Source organism: Dipodomys spectabilis, unplaced genomic scaffold (genome assembly GCF_019054845.1).
Source record: "Dipodomys spectabilis isolate Male_0828 unplaced genomic scaffold, ASM1905484v1 ptg000669l, whole genome shotgun sequence".
Taxonomy (NCBI): Eukaryota; Metazoa; Chordata; class Mammalia; order Rodentia; family Heteromyidae; genus Dipodomys; species Dipodomys spectabilis.
In genome coordinates, this window is record NW_024871346.1 from 3,645,191 (window position 1) to 3,666,107 (window position 20,917).

Below are 20,917 nucleotides of genomic sequence, written 5' to 3' on the forward strand. Positions count from 1 at the left end.
AGAAAGTACGTGAGAGAAGCATTGAAGAAAAAAAGCAAGAAGTTATTATTAGAACTGAAAAAATAAAGGGCAAATGAATGTAAAACAATCAATAGCACTTAAACACTGAAATGGACCATTGAGCACGGGGTGATAGTTTTGATACGGTAATACTGTGTCCGATATTCACCCAAGCAGAATGTTTTGGGTCAATAACAGATTATTTACAGAAAATAATGGAAAATGCGTAATGTAAGTAAGCGCTTTTGAAATTTGATGTTAAAATGGCCAAACACCTAAAATGGATTAAAAAAGGAGAAACAAATGATTACTTCCTAGAATGGAGAATTTTTTAAAAAGAGACCTGTTAATCGTGGGTAGTAAAATAAGAACATAATACACAAAAATTAAATCATCCACTGAATTATACCAGCAATAAAGAGGACATTACATACCCACCAAGTATCAAAAACTACTAGATATAAAAAGAATGTAAATAATTACAAATGTTTCCTGAGTTTTACATCTGCTGTTGAAAAAAAAAGTAAGTCGTGACTTTTATGAAAAGCTGAAAACACAGCTTGCAATTTTAGGCATTAAATAAAAAATCTGTTGAGAATTGTCCCCCAGGGGTTACTGAGGAGAAGTGAAATATACCAGCATGTTCCACAAGGTTAGCATTAATTACCAGGAGACATAACCTCAGCATAACAGCGGCATTCTGGGGATGAGTTCAAAGATTCTACAGGATGGAGCCAGTGTTTCACAAATGGTGGAATCTTAAAGGGAGCAAGATGGGCTTTGTAGTGGGTGTCTGTAATCCCAGCATCTGGGAGCTCAAGGTAGGATGATCAAGTATCACATGGCTTCTCTCCCTCTCCCTCTGTCTGTCTCTGCCTCTCCCTCTCAAAGAGTGACAACCACAAAAACAACAACCAAAAAGGAATATCAAATCTGGCTGGGTAACTATTCTTAAACAACATCATGACAATGCTGAATAAGTGCTCTTATAAAAAAAGTTAGACTAGCCGGGCAACGGTGGCTCATGTCTGTAATCCTAGCTAATCAGAAGGCAGAGATCTGAGGATCATGGTTCAAAGCCAGTCTGGGCAGGAAAGTCCATAGACTCAATCTCCAAATAACTCCCAGAAAACCAGAAATGGAGCTGTGGCTCAAGTGATAGAGCACTTGCCTTGAGCTGAAGAGCACAGGGACAGCACCCAGAGTTAAAATCCCACGACCAACAAACAAACAAAAGTTAGATTAAATTAGACAAGATAGCAGTTATGCAGGGATGTGTATCAGATTTCCTGGGAACAACAGTGACTCTCAGAACAGTTTCAAAGAAACAGCAAATTGTGAACGTCAGCAAGAAGTTAAAAGTTTTAACATGAACTACCCTCATTATTTTATTTAAAATGGACTCCTGTTGATTGGGTATATACTTCTAGAAAAAAATCTTACAGAACGAAATCAAGTTTTATCACTTCACATATAAAAAGATTACCATTTTTTTGAGCTTTCCACAGAAAATATGTTTTGTGGTCAAGCATGGTGGATGAGATATATAAAGAGGAGAGAGGAAGTCTGGGATAGTAATGATAGATAGTAATTCTTTCCAGATGACATTCTTGTTGTGTGTGATATTTTATGGAGGTCAGCACACGAAGGTCACAGGATTTCTTCAAGCCTTTTCTGTGTATGTGGTACTGAGGAATTGAACCCAGGGTTTCATGCATGCTAGGCAAGCACTCTACCACTGAGCCACCTTCCCAGCCCTAGGGTCACAGGATTTCTAAATTTAAGCAGTTATGAAGCTATCTATACTCAGTTGCTGGGCCCAGAATGGATCCAATACAGAATATGGAACATGATCAACAAATCTTTGGAGGATCAGCAAGTCATCCTAAAAAAGGGTCTTTGTAATTCTCATAAAGGTATAATGACTATGTACATATATATACACACACACAAATTCTTCTTGAGCTGAAGAAGTAGTGGCTTGGAAAAGTACTGTTTCTGTGTAAAGAAATGTGGATTCACTGAGGCAGTTAGTGGGAACAGAGTAAAACATCAGCTTTAGGAACATGTCAACAATGATAAACCACAGGAAGTGGTTTCATTCTGAGGGCAGCCCACACCCTAGCATGAGGGTTCAGCTTGCAGGGTTCAGCTTGCAGAGAATACAAAAGCAGTTTATTTGGCCTATACTTAATCCAGAATTAAAAGGGGTTGGTGGAAAATGCCTAGACTCAAGCCTAGAAACAATGCCTTCTGGAAATAGCATAGAAATTGAAGTCCCTGCTATGTGTTACTTTTGTGTTTCCGTCTCCCAGCTTTGGGGAATCTGCAGCTATGGAAATGTGGCCTTCTAAGTTTTCCATCTGGTGAGAGAAATCAGTCTTTCTGCTGTCCTCATTCTTTTTGCCATTCTTTTTCTTATTAATAAATATATTCACCAAGTGTGTGGGACAAAGAGGGCCATAAAGCTGGTTAGGATACAACGAAGATGCTTGTAAAATATAGTTGAAGCTGGGTGCTGGTGGTTCACGCCTATAATCCTAGCTACTCAGAAGGCTGAGATCTGAGGATCACAGTTCAAAGCCAGCCCAGGAAGGAAAGTTCTTGAGACTCTTATCTTCAATAAACTACTCAGGAAGAGCTGCAAGTGGTGCAGTGGTTCAAGTGATAGAGCACGCACGAGCCTTGACCACAAAGAGGCTCAAGGACAGTGCCCAGGCTCTCAGTTCAAGATCCAGGACTAGAACACACACACACACACACACACACACACACACACACACACACACTCGCTCATGTATCAGGATCTTGGGTCTCAGTCAAGAAAGAGGAGCAGAGCAACTTCACATAGATGCGGGATTCAGCAGAGTTTAAAAATTCCTCATGGAACCATTTTTGAACACAAAAGTTCTTCACAGATGGGGGACAGAGGGCAGTGGTATCCAATGAGTCACTTGAGTGGTTTTCTGGACTGTGATGTCACTCTTTTTCCCTCTCTTCTCTGACCTTCAATAAAAGTCCACTCGACTCAACAACCTTATGCTAATGGGGCTCTGGGGATCGGAGGACGTGAGGCTCAAACCGTTACCCAGCACAATGGCGGGTGGTGAGCTGTTTAGTACTGGCCCAGTGAGGATGACCCAGAACAATGCAGTTCTCTTGAAGGCTCTCCTTGAAGAATCCCAGAGGAATGGGCAGTGGAGGGCTGGGCTCTCCAGGATTTCCCACAATACAAGGGATGGGAGCTCCAGCCATTCTTTTTTTCTCTCTCTCTAGTGAAAGAAAGGCCGGAAGTGTCCACAGGGATTGCTTTTGGGGTGAATTACAGAAGTTAATCTATGTCCAGAGACTGGCATATAGGAAGTACTCAATGAGTTTTTTGGTGCTGCTAGTTTTAGTATTCAAACAGAGGTTCATAAAGACCTTTTGAGATTTCATATGAACTTCAGGATTATTTTCCTCCATCTGTAAAGAGCATCATTGGTAGTTTTATGGGCATTGCATTGAATCTACAGCTTGCTGTGAGTGATAGTGTTCATCTTCCTAATTCACAAATATACGTGTCCATCCCATTTTGTTTGAATCTTGTTCAATTTCATTTATTAAAATTTTATCCTTCCTTCCTTCCTTCCTTTTTTCCTTCCTTCCTCTCTCTCTCTTTCTTCCTTCCTTCCTTTCTTCCTTCCTTTCTTTCCTTCCTTCCTCTCTTTCTTTCTTTCCTTCCTTCTTTCTTTCTTTCTTTCTCTCTCTCCCTCTTTCTCTCTCTCTCTTTCTTTTTTCTCTCTTTCTTTCTTTCTCTCTCTCTTTCTTTCTTTCTCTCTCTCTTTCTTTCTTTCTTTCTTTCTTTCTTTCTTTCTTTCTTTCTTTCTTTCTTTCTTTCTTTCTTTCTTTCTTTCTTTCTTTCTTTCTTTCCTTGTCCTAAGGCTTGAACTCTGGGCCTGAGTTCCTTTTTGCTCAAAGCTAGCACTCTGCCACTTGAGCCACAGAGCCACTTCTGTCTTTTTCTGTGATTTAATTGGAGATAAGAGTCTCTCAGACTTTTCTGTCTGGTCTGGCTTAGAACCAAGCCCCTCAGCTCTCAGCCTCCTGAATAGCTAGGATTACAGATGTCAGCCTGTAATCAGTGTCCTACAATTTTCCCTGTAGAGCTCTTTCACTTCTTTGGTTGAGTCATTTTATCTTATTTTGTTTTTGTTGCTATTGTCTATGGGAGTCTCTCATGCTTCCTTTTACAGCAAATTCATTACTGATACAAAGAAAAGAAAACTATTATTTTTTTTCTTTTTGATATGCTGATTTTGTGTCCTGCTACTTTACTGAATTTGTAATCTTTCGGTGGAACTTGTAATCAAATGATAGACTCTCTCCTGCTGATCTCCAGTGTTTCCCCATGGTCACCTCCTCCAAGTGCAGCCACACACCTGTGCTCTGGTTCTTTGTGGGAGGACAGGTGAGCACTCTGCTCCTCTCTTCAGCCATCGGCCCCCGTCACCGTCCTTTACAATCAGCATGCTCAGTTTTCTCTCTGGTTTTATTTTATGTACTCAGGGGGCATATAAAACTAGCCAACTCTTGAAGAAAACACTTCTAACCTAGCACATTCCTGAAAAGAACATTTGCCTTCCCAGCACCTAATTTCTGTCAAAAGATCATTTTCAGAAAAGATCACAACATAATCCTCATCTAAAAATAAAATGAATATATAACAACATTTTAAAACTTGTGATTGTAAGTTAATATGATAAAATTGGTTCAGTGGGATAGCCCAATAGCAGAAAGATTTATGCAGAGACAATCAGGGAATATTGCATTGCATTTGCTGGATGTACAGTGATGGACATTTATTTTTATAATGCCTTACAGCATAATGTTTGAAATAGGCATCTCTATCAGGCTAAATCCATTAGGTCTCTAACCAACAAGATGAATTTGCATTTCCAGAGAAAATATCTTTCAGCATTATAAATCACCAACCAGAGATAATAAAAGGTATAGACCTCTAAGCCTGTAATTCCCACCAACAGGTGTGCAATACAACCTTAACATTCTACTGATGGCCATCCAGTTATTTGTTTCCATCTCAAAGTCTTTTGCTGTCTTTCTATTCATTAGGAACCAACCTGCAACTTGAAGAAAATCCAGACAACTGATTTATTAAATACCCTTGCTTTATTATAGCTGTATGTGTAGATGGACATTTTACTTTGGTGCACAAACCGAGAGATTCAAAATACACACATTTTGATCATCTTCAGACACATTAGCCTAGGGGGGGTGGTCTCGGTTCTGGCAGCTTCTATTTTAATCTAGAAGCCTCCACTGTCAGCCAACGACAGCCTTTTTTGAGGAGAGGGGCAGATACTGACTTTGAACTGGGCAGGTGCTCTACCACTCAAGCCATGGCCCAAACCCTATTTGCTTGTGTTTTTGTGGGGGTTTTTTTGGGGGGGGGAGGGAGCAGGGTCTCATCTTTATTCTGGGCTGGCTAGGACCATAAACTTATTAATGTTTTCCACATAGTTAGGACAAAGGCACACACACCACGCCCGGCTTTGAACAGGTTTAGTGTAGTCTCACGAACTTTTGCCCAGGCTGGACTTGCACTGTGAACACCACCACCACCACTACCACCCCACCCCCAGATCTCAGCCTACTCCATTGCTAGGATGACAGGTGTGAGCCAAGAGCAGTCCCGGTAAACAGACAAAAGCGACCACTTGATTGGGAGAAACTCTGCACAGGGACCGCGGCGCATGCTCACGAGCTCCAGTGGTGTGCTGTGGTGGTAGTATTTACAACCATGGAAAGAATGAATGAGTCTGTGGTTGCAATAATGTTTCAAAGTGCACGGAAGCGCATTTCTCTAGGTGTAGCAGCAGCATGGTGGTCTCTCCCTGGATCCCCTCTGGCCTTCACATTACTCAGGGAGCTTAGGAAAGATGGAGGAGGCTGGGCAGGAAATGCAGAGCCTACCTCTGCTGCCGCTTCCAGAGGAAATGCTGGCCTTGTACAGCAGTTTTCCTCTTGCCCTGTTATCTTACTGCTTTGAGCCTTTATCCACCTCTCTTCCCCTTGTTTCTCCCACTGTCTGTCCTTCCCCCTTTCTCCTCCCACCCCTGCCCCCCTTGCTCCCTCCTCTTTCCCTTTTCCCTTTGCACACTTCCCTTGAACGCTGCTTTTATCCCCCCTCTGTGCTCGCCTCCTACGACCTCAGACATACTAATTTTAGTCCTCTCTGGGAGGCATACCTAAAGCTTCACCTTCCACATAAAGGTCATCCCCACCAGCGGCTCACGACACCATCTGATCATATGGAGGGGCAAAGCCCAGCCTATGGCTAACGTGGCAGCTTAATATCAAACCACAGTTGTGTCCCCTGGCTTGTGGCTCCGCTTGGTCTATCAGAGTTCAAGCTATAAAACCATGACAACAAATATGTTTTCCCTTGAGTTGTATACTTGCTCTTTACCCTGAAGGATTGAATGTAACTCTGATCCATAAACTCATTACTCATGAACTTACACAAATCAAACACTGTTGGGTTCTGGTCCTGAGGTCATGATGTTGACACAAACCCATTTCCCATCTCACAGAGGGACTCCAGCAGAAGCAATTCCCATACGTGCAGAGAGAAAACAGGGAGGAAGGAGAGGGGAGACTAAGGAGAGGGCAGGCAAGGGGGACTTTGAGTAAAGTAGGAGATTCGCTTGTGCCAGGTTAAAGTGTTGGGATTTATTTACTTGTTTTGTAGTTTTGTTGTTGTGGTGGGGCTTGAACTCAGGATCTGGGCGCTGTCCCCAAGCTTTTCCTACTCTACCACTCTGAGCCACAGCACCGCGTCTAGTTTTCTGGTGGTTGACTGGAGATAAGAGTCTCAAGGGCTTTCCTGCCTGGCTGGCTTTGAACTGTGATCCTCAGATCTCAGCCTCGTGAGTAGCTAGGATGACAGGCGTGAGCCACCAGTGCCTGGCAGGGTTTTCTTTTGTCTGAGCTAGTGGAGGATTTTAAGCATGATAGCCTCACCACAAAGACGGTGTTGGGGAGATTCCTTCACTTCCAGGAGAGGAGGCAGGGAGTGGAGATGACCCAACAGAGCAGCAAGGAGGCTGCAGGTGTGATTTGAAGTCACTTTGTGGGTTGTGCCCACAGCTCAGCGTCCCCCTTCACACCAGGCAGAATGCACAGCTGTTCGAGGATGGTCCACTGCTCCACAGAGCGTGGAGATGGTCCAGGTCTCTCAATAACCCAGCCTGTGAGAGCCAAGAGGACTGGAGGTCCAGCCTCCTCTGTGGCCAGAATTGGCCTTGAGGGAGAAGACTTCCTGTGCAATGCCCCAGGCCCTGGGACCAGACCCCTCCATCCCCACACAGGTCCCAGAATGCACCGTCTCTCCATCTCGACATTTTAAATGTTTGAATGAGTTAACCTTGCATTTACATCTATGGATGTCCAACGATCCTGCTTTCAGCCTTCAGGTAATAGTTGACCACCTACGGCTGACTGAGAGCCTGAGGACTTGAGGAGAATGTGTTTTATTTGCTCAAGATGAAGAGAGTTCCAGCAGCGTTTCCAGTGAGGAAAGGCTTGTGGCGGGGGACCCGCGTCTTCCTGCCTTCCCGTTCTTTCCTGCTTCCCACCAGCTGCGCTGGAGAGCCACATCTGGACACAGCCAGCCGGCCCTGCAGCTCAGTGGACAAGGATGAGGGCCTTCTTGACTTTTGCAGAGTTAAACACTCGGGGAGACTTCAGGAAGAAAGTCCTTGGCGTGGAGAGTGCAACTCACTGACCCAGGAGCTCCCTGCCTGGGGCTGAGTTTCTTCTTGTTTTCACGGTTCTCAGAGTATTTGCTTTTTCCTTTCCCATAGCCAGGGGACAAGTTTAAATTTCATGTTTCCTCTAGGGAGCCGAGAGAGAGAGAGAGAGAGAGAGAGAGAGAGAGAGAGAGAGAGAGAGAGAGAGAGAGAGAGAGAGAGAGAAGCAAGAGCCACCAAATCCAGGAAATCCCGTGGAGAGGCTCTCTTATTACAGTTCCCTATCACTTCCCTCCCCACCCCCACCGGACCTCCACCTCCAGCTTCTCCCCCCAGAGGCAGTTTGGACCTGGGCTCTCACGGGTGTCAGCCTGAGGGAGCCCCATCTGAGGTCTGCCCTTGCCAAATCCCGCCCTTGTCTGCTTGCCCAATTGAATGGGACACGGGGAGCATCACCTCCCTTAAGAGGTTGTTGGGGGAAGATCATCAGGAGAGGGTTAAATTTCAGGAGGCTGCAGACCACAGAAGAGAAAGGTAGGTCGCTGTGCTATTTTGCCTTTTCTGGTTGTGTGCTAGCCCTCAGTGCTCCACGGCAGGTAGGAGTGCGTGTGTCTGCACAGCTCTCCTCTTCGGCTGCCTGCTTCCCCCGCCCTGTTCCTGGTGGAGCTTTGGTTGGGTTACAGGACTGTGAGAAAATACAGCGAGAGCTTTGAACCTGCACCTCTCTTCAGGAACATCACAAGCATCGCACGTGAAAACAATGCTTATGTTCTTCGCAGGGCAAATCTCATTAGAAGTTGTTTTTGTTTGTCTTTCTTTTTTACTTCCACATAAGAGGAAAAGTTTACCAGTTGCTTTTTCTTTTCCACTGTGTAGACATTTATCATGATTTTTAAAACGATTTCTTTGTGAGCTTGCATTGTCTCCTCCCGTAGTTAAGGAAGAGAATTTGGTAAGAGAATTAGAACAAGTGCTTCAGTGTAGAGCATGGGAGTACTAACTGTGAAGAAATCTGACGTTTCATAAACATGGGTGCATCCAACTAAGGCACTTTGGTGGACCTAAGGCTGTTTTCTGGAATTTTCTATGGAATGATTACTCTCTCTGAGGTTTCCTCGAATCTGGTGTACATGAGGGCTAATTTTGTGTCCTCCTTTATCTTTGCCACCTGTGGGAAGGGAGCTCGCCCTCTCTCTAGCTACTCTGTGTACCTGCTCCTGTATACTCGCCGTTGGGGGTTCAAGATTATGAGCCAGCTGAGATCTAGAGAAAGGCCTAAGGCATAGTCCTCTGGCATATTATTATTTTTGGTCCGGTTTCTTATATTCTTGTTTTAATTTCAGCTTCATGGCCAGCTTTCTGTTTGGGAGAAATATTCTATACCGAGTAGCATGAGCTAGCAGCCCTTATTTATCCTAGTTATCACACTTGCACTGTTCTTGTTTAGCTGGTTAAGCTCAGATGCATGTAATTCCGTGTTGCTCTGAGAGTTACGTGGGTTGTGTGTCCCTGCGTTCCATCTTCCGTATTCTGCCAGAGGAGTTTGGAAGAGGCAATTCTGATTGTGTCACTCTCCTCAGAGAGACAAATCCATCACCCTCCACTGTTTGAGGTACAGCCGGCGGGTCAGGGGGGCCTCTGGCATCATCTACACACGTGTTAGAGATGCAAATTTTCCACATGTTCCACACAGTTACCCAATCCGCGTTCTATCAAGGGTCCTGGGTGGATAATTTGATGAAGTTGGTGAAGGTTTGACTTGGAGAGGGTCCAGGAGACGTTCAAGGTCTACCTTCTGGCTCCTCTCTCCTTAGCTGGCTTTCCACCTGTGCGAAACACTCCAGCGTGTCTGGGCCTCCCGTTCTCCCCACCTGGGCACCATTCCACCTTCTGTATTCGATTATCTCCTGCTGCCTGATTTTTACCCTCGTGCCACGGCTCTGGTTCTGGCCTTCTCAAGTATCCCCAGGCCTGTGATTTTATAAGACCTCAGACATGGGCCTGAGTGCATTCCCTGATGGTTAAAAATGGCGGCTTCACCTCATCACTGAGGAAACACGAGCCAGGGGAGCCTGGCACTGGGACAATGCCTGTGCTCCACCCGGGCCTGATGGCATGCGTGAGGGAATGAGGGAACAGACACATGAACACACTGCCTGAAGAATCTGCTTGATCACAATGAAATCACTAGTGAATGCTTTCCAAGGGCGCTGCCTGGCTCCTAACATGGTACCATGCACTTCATGTTTTGGAGTCTTGGCTGGGTATATTTATCCACCGAAGGGTTGTTGTTATTTTTGTCTGTTTGTTCCTTTTGAGACAAGGTCTCCACTTACTGTGTAGTCCAGGGACTTGAGTTTTCTGTCCTCCTACCTCCGCCTCCCTCACGCTGGGATTATAGGCATTCACTATCACACCTGGCTCACCAAATGCTCTGCAGCGTCATTGTGTGTGTATCTCTCAGAATGTCTGTCTTCACGCCTCCCATCTGTGTTTCCCAGTCTCTGCTTCTTGCCCTTTGCCATGGGCAGTGAGGAACTTGCTCTTTGAGCAGAACATTCTGGGCCCTGTCATGTGCCAGACCTTTGCTGTGTGTGTGTGTGTGTGTGTGTGTGTGTGTGTGTGTGTGTGTGTGTGTGTGCACGTGCACACGCGCATGGGACATAGCCGCCGAGGTATGAACCCGGTCCCCACGCCACTCCCCGCAATGAGGACTCTTATCCCCCTCCACCCTGCCCCTCCCTCCGGAAGCGTTAAGGAAAACTAAAAAGGACCTGAAGTCTTAACACCTGTTAGCACACACACATGCAAAGGCGTCCCACGCTCAAACGTGGCACCAATGAGGAAAAAGTGACCCCGTGTGCACTCTGGGCTCTGAGTGGCCTCCTGCCCCTTCCAGGTGAATTAGCGTGGGCCCACAACCTTTCCGGAAGCCTTGCTGTGTCCGGGCAGTGAACAAGACAGCACTGCTGGGGAGAGGAGGCCTTGGCCACAGCTGGGTGCCGCCAGGTGTGAATCCGGCCCCCTCCCCCACTATACAGCGCTCAGGGGCAGGATAGGAATGAGGGCCAAGGGGAATCCACGTGCTCAACAATGGAGACCAACACTGAGCTTCGGTACCCAGAGAGCGGAGTGGCGATGGATTTCACGAAGCAGTGACCCACAGGCCGGAGCATTCTCTTCCATGTTACAGGAGTTATCCGGGCAGTGCCAACATGAATGAAGGTAATCGAGAAGAGAGACTTTCTAGAAGTGACCTGCACTTCTTAGAAAGCAGCCAGGAGAAGCAGGAAAAGTCTAGAAACTTCTAGACATAAAGCCAGCCAGTCCCTCACGAGAGCATGATTTTGCTGCAAAGTCTCCCTTTCTGACTAGCTGTGGGATTTCCTGAATATTTGCGTGCTAGCTAAGTTCCTCTATACTGGGGTAAGGACATGGTGTCATTTGCCCAGGCGAGGCCTGGAACTCTTGTGAGTGCATAGACAGTGGTTAGAACACAAAGGCCTTCTCTGTTCCCCAGGCCCAACCTCTACCTTTAGCATGATGCGCTCAGCTGACCCCGCTCACATTTGCCAAGCCCTCTTCTCCCGCTTTTCCATCATGGGAAGCTTCCAGACGAGGCACCACCTCGATATCCCTGACGCTTTCTTTCTCCCTAGTCCTCAGACATTTCTTTGCATGCTCATCTTTTGACAGAGGCCTTACCTCGATGATGCTTTTGCCAGTCTTTTCCTAACTGCCTACATTCACACTGAAGTCGATTAATAGACCCGAGTAGTAGCAACAAAGATCATGTTAACCTGGTTTCTGATGGACTGCCACAGATCTGATGATATAGGAGTCCAAATTTAGCTATATTTAGTTTCAACATTTCTCTCTCTTTTTTTTAAAATCAGAAGCATATAGTAGGCAGAGTACAACTTAAATCTCTCACTTGTTATATCTGCAAATAAGTAATTGTAACTTGCTAAATCTGGTTTTTGTTTCTGGAAATATATATATATTAATATTTGGCATATAGAATATAGTGATTAATGAACTAACGTGACAAATATATTGCTTCAAGAAAGATACCAGATCCTGGAGCTGGCACAGAGGCTCACACCTATAATTCAGCTACCTGCGGGGAGGGGTATAGCTGGGGAGGAACATGGTTTGAGGTCGGCCTGGGCAAAAAGTTGGCAAGACTCCATCTCAACATCTAACTCAGGCATGGTGGCTGATGATGGTAAAGACCACCAGATAGGCAGGAGCCATAGATGAGAGCATCACAGGCAGAGGCTGTTTTGGACAAAAATAACCTAAAAGCAAAATAAGCTGAGGGCCTGGTTCGAGTGGAAGAGCTCATTCTTTCTCTGTCTCTGTCTCTCTCTCTCTTCTGTGTGTTTGTGTCTATCTTCAAAGGGGAAGCTGGCCAAGATGGTAAAAGTGAGGAAATGGTCACTCTCTGAATACATAGGGACTGCTGGAAGATGGAATCCAATCTTGTGGGCATGTAGGTTGCCTATAAATATTTGAATTTGAGAGAGAGAGAGAGAAGGGCCTGAAGGTCAGCAGGTGGAAATTGTAGACTCACTGATTTCAGTGCTGTGCAAAGAAGGATTTAGCCACCATCAGAACTGTCTGGAAGGGGGGAGCTTGTGGCCCAGTGAATGCCCTGTCCTGGGCAGGGCTCCAGCACCGGCGGAGACGGGGGCTGGGGTGTTCCCAGGGGGATGCCTGCCCTGGGTGGGGTTGGGGTGATGACCTCAAAGGTCCCTTCCCACTTCCAGGAATCTCATGATGTCAGCGCCCTAACCCGAGACACCAAAAAAAAAGAAGGCTGGAGTGATGGAGGCTGACTTTTGACTCCTTTTTTTTTCTTCTTTAATAATTTTAAAATAGGATCCTCGCCGCAACAATTAAGTAGGCTGGGCTTCCAGGAAAAAGCGAAAAAGGAAATGAGGCTACTGAGGAAAGAAAAGTCCACTCAAACCCTCCATCAGCTGAAGCTGGAGTGTGGCTCAGTCCTGGTGCAGGCACGTGGACAGACACCAGCTACATTTTAGTGGTTTATTGTTTTTTTTTTTCTGCCAAAGTAGTCAGGCAGCCATCAGTGAGACTTGGGTCAGTGTCCCGGCTTTCTTCTTCTTCTACTCCATGGATATGTGCTGGTAGCACCTCACAAATCTAATTCTGAAAGTATAAAAAAGTGGTTCTACCAGCCTCTCCATTGCAAGGTCTGTGGATGGGATGTCTGATTTTTGAGGTGAACGGACAGAGCTGTGTGGGGCTGGCCGCTCGCTGTGAGTCAGGTTCATCATGGTCTGCCTTCTGCCATGTTTTCTTCTCCGAATCTACTTGTCTGACCACTTGGGACCACCACCCCCTGTGCATGCCTTTGCTTCCTTCCAGCTTGCTGTGAGATGCTGTGCATGTGAGAGAGAGACAGACAGACAGAGAGCCCCATAGTCCTTTCAACATAAATCGGTCTCACAAACGCTGTCCCTTAAAAACAAAGCCATGATAGTTTAGTCTCCAAGTTTACCTAGGTTTGCTTGTTTAAAAACAACACAGTTAAAAAAAGAGAAATCTCTTTGAAATGTAATCAAGTGCAGGATAACATCACAGACACCCTTGCAGACCCGGGTGCTTATTTTTAGATATGTGGCATAGCAAAACCACTGTCTAATGTCCAAACTATGGCCCTGGTAATTTCCTCTAACAAGGCCGCGTTTCCGCCCATTGTTGCAGCACAAAGGGCAGAAGGAGGCTGAGGGATGGGGGAGGGGGGGCTCCTGCTAGCCCCACCTCCAGGGAAATCTGCAACCTATCATCTTTCTCTGGACCTGGCCGGCAGCGCTGGGGGTCAAGATGGGGGTTATCCACCTCTCTGGCCAGATTCAAATATATGAATAGGTATGGAGGATGTCCCATCTAAGAATATCCCAGCTGCCGTGATGGTAATGCTTTCTACTGGGTGCACCCTCAGCCTGACTGCCCTATGGACTGACTGGCTGAGAGCCCTGTAATGGTGTGTGTGTGTGTTGAGGGTGATATTGGAGAACTGAAGGTCACAATCAATTTTACTTGGGTGTTTGGGGCATAGTTTAATAAAGATAAAACCATAGTATATATGAATAGGCCCAACACACATACACACACACACACACACACACACACATACACACGCACGCACATATGAGAGTAGGCATTGGATTTCCTTCATTACCTGGAGCTTCCTTCTTACTTTATTTCATGTACCTTCCTTCTTATTTTTATTTTCCTCTTTTCTTTCATTGATTCACACACAAAAAGGAAATGGATATAGCAGACCAAACCACTTGCTTGTTGAGGAATAAATAATGTAAACTCTTAACAAATGATCGGACCAGACATTTGCCTAAGCGTGGCAATTTCATTCTCATGTACTTGAACTTCCTTCTGAGAAATTCTCCTTAAAGTGATTACCAGTAAGCTCCCAGGCTCCTTTCATGCTACTGCAGGGAAAACAGCCCAGGCTGTCACTCAGCTGGCACATATGAGATTTCTGGCCCTTGTGGAGCTCTCTCAAGTCCTGGGAAAGAACATTGGATTATTAACTGAAGTTGCAAGCCTTGGGGTTGTGTTTGAGGATCTCCTGGGAGGTGAGTCTCAAGTCTTTGCACCTTGCCTGCCCTGTGTTGGGTCTGTGGCCTGAATTCCAGCAAGGCTTTCACTTAGACGCTGCACAAACAAAGGCCCAAGGAGTGAGAGAAGGCTGCACGTACCATCGCCTGCCCCGTGTGGGCTGACAGCCTTGGTTTGCCAACAGGTGACTATCCAGGCCTCTCTCGGTCCCCAGATAGAGGAAACCATTTCCTAGCTGTTTGGTGACAATGCGAGAATGTTAGCAGAAATGCCTTTATAGATTGTTTTGCTTGCCTGTGTTTATGGTCAGACACCCCTCAGGGGTTCTCAGGGCCGCTTGTGAATGTGCAAAGGGAGGCCTGAGAATTTCCTCCACCAGAGCTGAGCTTCCTCTCTTTGTTATTTCTCAAGGAAGGAGTTGCGGTGTTACTAGAGATCCTTGTTAACCCTTTACCTTCAGCGGCTCCTCTGGCTCCACATTGAAGAGAAGAATCACCCTGCCAGCCATCTAGGAAGCAAGAGAGCTGTGGGGATTTCAGCTGCATGGGAGTCTTGCTGACATGCACGCACCTGACCATGCGTGCCCATGTCCTCATGTGCGCATGCGTGCTGGTGAGGACGCAGGCAGTCACGTACAAGAGCGTGTTCCCAGAGTGAGGATACATAGATTCTTGCAGCTGTACCTCAGAACTGGTCCGCTCACCTTCCCAAGAGCATGAAGTGATCTGCCCAGTCGTCTGCAGGAGAATCTTGCTGAGCATTTCCTCTTCCCACCTCCTCTCTCACAGGAGTTTGAAGGGCAAGGTGGATACTGAAGGGGTAGGGCCAGAGGATCCCCCCAAACTCTGCAGAGTGGGCCCTCTGTTGCTTCTGGGGGAAAGTATGTGTTCTGCTATTTGTTCTACAAAACCTAATCTCTTCGTCTGGATCATGGGTTTTTGTAAAGTATTAATCTGAGAGTATCAATGATAAGGGAGATATCAGAAATGTAAACGGAGGTTATTTCCAAATGTGGCCCTGGGACCAGAAGAGAATGAATGTGTTGAAGTGCTGCCTGGACGCTGATCCCTGGGCTCTGGGCTTACTGGACAAGGACGGGGCGGAGGGGAGGAGTGAGAGGAGGACAAGAAAGAGTGCCACACTAGACAGTCTACACTAGACAGTCTACACTAGCCAGTCTACACTAGCCAGTCTACACTAGACAGTCAACACTAGACAGTCTACACTAGACAGTCTACACTAGACAGTCAACACTAGCCAGTCTACACTAGCCAGTCTACACTAGCCAGTCAACACTAGCCAGTCTACACTAGACAGTCAACACTAGACAGTCTACATTAGACAGTCTACTCTCCCTAACCCTCAGCCAAGTCAAGAGAAGCCAGATAACCATTACATAACCTAGGAAAGTGGTGGTACAAGAGCTCTGCCAGCATTGCTCAGGGAGAGTTATTGGTGTGTGTGTGTGTGTGTGTGTGTGTGTGTGTGTGTGTGTTTGTGTGTTTGTGTGTGTGTGTGCCGGTGCTAGGGTTTGAACTCGGCCTGATGTTCCTGTTTGGCTTTTTAATATCAAGGCTGGCACTCTATGCCTTGAACCACATCTCCAACTTTTTTTTGCTAATTAGAGATAGGAGTCTCACGGTCCAGGCTGGCTTTAAATCATAATCCTCAGATCTCAGCCTCCTGAGTAGTAAGGATGACAGACATGAGCCACCAAACTGAGCAAGCTAGTGGTTTCACCTTCCAGATTCATTTTTGCTAAGATGTTCTTCCTGATGAATCTGTCACCTGTTGCTTGGACATGTGTTATGGAAGAGAAGATGATAGGACTTATCCCATTCTTTATAAAATGGTGTGTCTCAACCACATTGGGTCTTGGAGCACAGGATAGGAAAGAAGCAAGGACTGGGGCTGAGGTTCAGATTCTGTCTCAAATTCTTCAATTTAGCTTTTAATCTATAGGGGTTTTTTTTTGTTTTGAAAATATAGTATCTTTTAGATACAGGAATGAAATTTTTAATTTTTCATTTTTTTCTTATCTTAAGAGTGATGTACAGAGGGGTGACAGTTATACAAGTCAAGTAATGAGTATAGTTTTGAACAATGTCACTCCCCTCTCTCATTCTCCCCCAGTTTTTCCTTCCCAACCACCTCCCCCCAACTTATATAGTTTTATATATATATATGTACATATATATATATAGAGAGAGAGAGAGTTCATTTCCAACATAGTATCTAGTGAGTATCACTACTGAATTTTAATCTATCATTTTTAAATGAGGCTCAGCAAGTTATCTAACTTTTTCCTAACTGTTCCCTCTAAAGTGGGAACTGTTAGCCCTTTTAGAATAGTGGACAGGTCATAGAGTACTGTGAGAAATTAAATGACATCATGGATAAGAAATATTTATAGAAAACACTCAGCATAGCCCTGTGACCAAATCATTTCTCCACGAGAAACTGCAGTTGATAAAAACAATAACACAAGCACCTCTACCAACAATAAACTTTGTAAGTCTGGCGAAACCCATGGATGATTCATTTCTTAAAAGCACTCTGGGGATAGGAGTAAGGCACAGGGCCTTAGTATGGGCAAGGCTCTGGGTTTAATCCTCAGCGTGTGTGTGTGTGTGTGTGTGTGTGTGTGTGTGTAAAGTATTTGGCTCAAATAAGTGCTCAAAACTATCTCGTGAGTGAATATGTCATTTGCAAATATTTATTGGTAAATGACATGATTTCAAGATATAAATATCTAGATAAACTGCTAAAATAATCCAACATGTGAGTAGAGAACAAACTTGGTTTCTTCTGATAAAATGTAGTAATGGCCAAACACCTGCTAACCTCCCACATGCATTCTATAAAGTCTCCTTACTTTGACCATATCATTCTGCTCATTACATGTAAGTGACAGTTTCAGATCTGATATAAATGGCTAACTCTACAGAAGTGGTGGGTGTTGTTGTTTTACATGAAAACCATCTGAAGTCAATAATTTTATGCATGGTAATTTTCAGGACCATAGATGTGATTTATTTATTGGGATGGATTTGCTTCAAGATTATGGCCTTCGGTGTGGATAGTATTTGTTAACTTATCAATGGTGTCATCATAAGGCTGGGGGATGGATGGAGTAGGAAGAGGCAGAGCTGATGCTGTGATGATGGTAGATTGGGGGTCAGTGGTAAGGTAGGGAAGAAGCAATGGCTCCGTTACCTGCCAGTGTTGTGCTCGGTGTACCCAGAGGTTCTGGTTGCTTGGACTCAGCCAGGGGGACCAGACATGGGCATTTTATCTGAATGAGCAACACAATGGCCAAAGCTACCTCTGTTGTATCTCGATGGTGGATAAATGGCTACCGGGGCGGCCACCAAGTCCCTGTTGTAGGCTCTCTATTCTGGAGGTCTGGGGTTGGACTCTAGGATTTGCATTTTTCTTTTAGCATCAAGTCTTTGTGTAGACATGTCCACATATCCATTTGTGTATACAGTGCATCTTGGCCAGAGTAACCTTCTCTGCTGTTCTCTTCCTCTTCTTTCTCCACCTTTCCCACACCTGACTTGGCAAGGTCCCTTGTTCCATGCTTTACATAAGGCATTTTGATTATTTTCACCTTCTTTCCTCAGCTCTTTTCATCTGCTCCCCCGAACTACTTACTACCTACACCCCAGACAACTTCCTGTCATTTTATTTTTGTTAAAGGGCCTCCTAATTGTTCCATATACATGCATATGCCATACTTTAGTCAGATTCACCATGCATATATACGTGTATATATGTATATGTATATGTGTGTGTGTGTGTGTGTGTGTGTGTGTTTACGTATATGTACATGTTCCAGGTCTAGCATTCACATCTTTTGTGGGGTACTGAGGCCCCACACTAAAACTGCTGCCCTGCTTCCTGAGCAAGCATCTCCGAGAGGGACCTTAGCCGAGATTATCTGATGATTATGGGACACAATGAAATTTGAAATGTCCGGGGAGGAAGAATTACGAAACTTCTTGTCTTTCATATTATCAATGCGGCTTCTACTTTTAACTATTTCTGGAGTTAAAGATAATGCAGCCCACATATATCTGATTTTTTTCTGGTTCATGTTGGTCTGTAAGAGGTTGAAATCTGGTCAAATGTAGGGTTCTTGGGAATTTTAAAAACAGGCCGTTTGAAACTTCTGTTTGTAAAGCAGGAAGTTGCTTGTGACCCAGAGCAAACACTCCAGTAAGACTCTGCCCCTGTGAAGGGCTTTTGGAGCTGTGGCTTTTTGAGCAAGTTTTTCTACATTCTAGAACACTTTCCATCTGAGTTTGTGGAATGGGCTGGGAATGAGTAAACAGGAGACCTGTGCCTCTTTGGGTGGTCAGCAGGCAAAGACCAAAATATCCTGAGGACTGTTATTTCCTTCTTGATAGATAAGTCAGGAAGAGGCTAGGAAACCTACAGTCACCTCCAAGACAGGACTTAGAGCATGAGGAGGAGGAAGAGACCTTGTGTGTTAATTTTCCCCTTTGTTTATCAATAAAAAAAGTATGATTAAAAACCAAAGTCCAAAGAATAGCTGCCTTCTTTAATGTCATGATCATTAGTCAAATTTCTCACATTCTAGATTTAAGAGAAGATGGCTATGAAAAATACCAAATGACTGCATTAACAACTTTCACCCAAATGAGTAAGGATTCAGTGTGAGGACCAAAACACAAAACAAAAACCCCAACAAATCATAAAAAAAACCAATGTCCTATGAAAGTCTGTTAAATTAACTTAGGAGTCTAAGCTATTGTATTAAAATGTAGATAGACATGTCGCCAAGTCTCCAAGTATACAGGGGCACTTAGAAATTCTTGTCCATCCAAGTGGATTCTATCTCATATTTCTTCTATATTTCATATAGAAGAGTGGGGCTAAATCTAGTTTTGAAGATGATTTAGTACTGCATAACTTTTCACGTGAGTTCATCAGTGAAACCCATTAAATGGAGCTGCCCAATCCACATCCTCACAAACAAAATTCGACCCGTTCTAAAAGTCACTTTTGAGTTTTGAAACAATAAGTTCAAAGGAAAGTTACTAAAAATAGTCCGAATTATTATTTAGACCGCGATTGTATTCAAAGGAAATAAATGGAAAACTACTTTCATTAAGCCTGTGACACAATCAACTTTTTATTAACTTGCTCTCCCCACCCTATCTGTTTAATTTGCACGTCGAGGTTTGACCTGAAGCCCACCGAATACCCCGAGTCAGTTGTGTATTTGTTTGCTGTATGTCTCCACAAGTCCCTACCCTCCTCCCACTTCCCTCCATACCCTTTGAGCCCACCAGGGTTCTGACCCCTTTCCACTTATATTCTGAGACTGGTCAGTGCATGGACCTTGCTAAAATAAGAGTCTTTCTGCAGCAGGTAGCATTCAAGGAGGATGAGGTGAGTTTCCCAGGACTTTTGTTTGGATATAGTCAAGAAAATGGAAACAATGGGAAAATAAAGCAAGTTTGGAGGGGTAGGTGAGCCCTCTACCCCCTGTGATATATCTTACAAGAGAATATACCTCTAGAACAATGTATTGTGGCTTTAGTGTGTAGTTTACACAGGAGTCACCCAGAGAGCTTGAAGTAATGATAAAGATTCGCAGAGCTCAGAAATACTGATCAGTGGAGACTCACAGGGTTTCTTCAAAAGCCTACCTGTTAGGATCCACTGCCACTTGGTCCCCCATGCTGATCCTCACCCACTGAGCCACACCTTCCTGAGATGAGAAGAGGAGGTAGCTTTGAGATTCCACCAATGGCTGAGAGACTTTCCCCAGCCCTGGGCCCTCATCAACCACAGCCTTGATTTCCTTTTGGACAGCAGATCCAGAGTTTCTTCTTATTACCTCCCTAGACAGAGAAGAAAACAGCAGCTGGCAGTGTTTATCAAGGGGCAGCAGGAAGGCACAAGGAGCCGCCATGCTGGGCTGTGATCTGCTGCTTATAACCTGGCGAGTGACAGAGCTTGGGCCAGCGGAGAGGAAGAGAAAGAGAGGATGGGTCACTAGGAGACCTTGTTCGGTAGGCTTTCTAGGGCTAAAGAGGGTATGTGTTGCTCAAACACACAAGCCAAGTTTGCTCACAAGCCACTCATGATCAGAATCATGCCTGGTTATTGGTACTCCTGATATTGCTTGGAACCACCACTGGCAGACATGGTGCCTGGGGCCCCAAGGGGCAGCTTAACGCTTCAGTGCCCTGAACTTCTTGGCTTAACAGATAAGAAAAACCCATTGGCAGGAGATCTGAGACCGTGTGGCTGGCTAGGGATGGGGTTGAGGTGGGAAGGAGGATTTTTTAAGAACCTGGAAAAAAAGACTTAGTGCCAACCTCCAACACACACACACACACACACACACACACACGCACGCACGCACGCACGCACGCACGCACGCACGCACACACACACACGCACGCACACACACACACACACACAGTCCTTATCCTACTTTATATTTCTCCATAGTGCTTTTGCTCAACAGAACTTATTTCTTTCCTTATTGCTTATATTACCCTGGCAACCAATGCCAG

General features: G+C 45.1%; 1 protein-coding gene across 4 annotated transcripts in view; it reads left to right on the forward strand.

Annotated features, from left to right (window-relative positions):
* Positions 1–8,128: 8,128 nt before the first annotated feature.
* Positions 8,129–20,917, forward strand: part of Adgrf5 (adhesion G protein-coupled receptor F5) — a 70,802-nt gene continuing 58,013 nt past the window's right edge. For 3 of the 4 annotated variants that reach the window (XM_042671907.1, XM_042671911.1, XM_042671909.1), the window contains exon 1: positions 8,131–8,285. The gene's annotated coding sequence lies outside the window, so the exon portion shown is untranslated. Of the gene's footprint in view, positions 8,286–20,917 lie in introns of all 4 variants that reach the window. The other variant, XM_042671910.1, reaches the window with a different exon arrangement.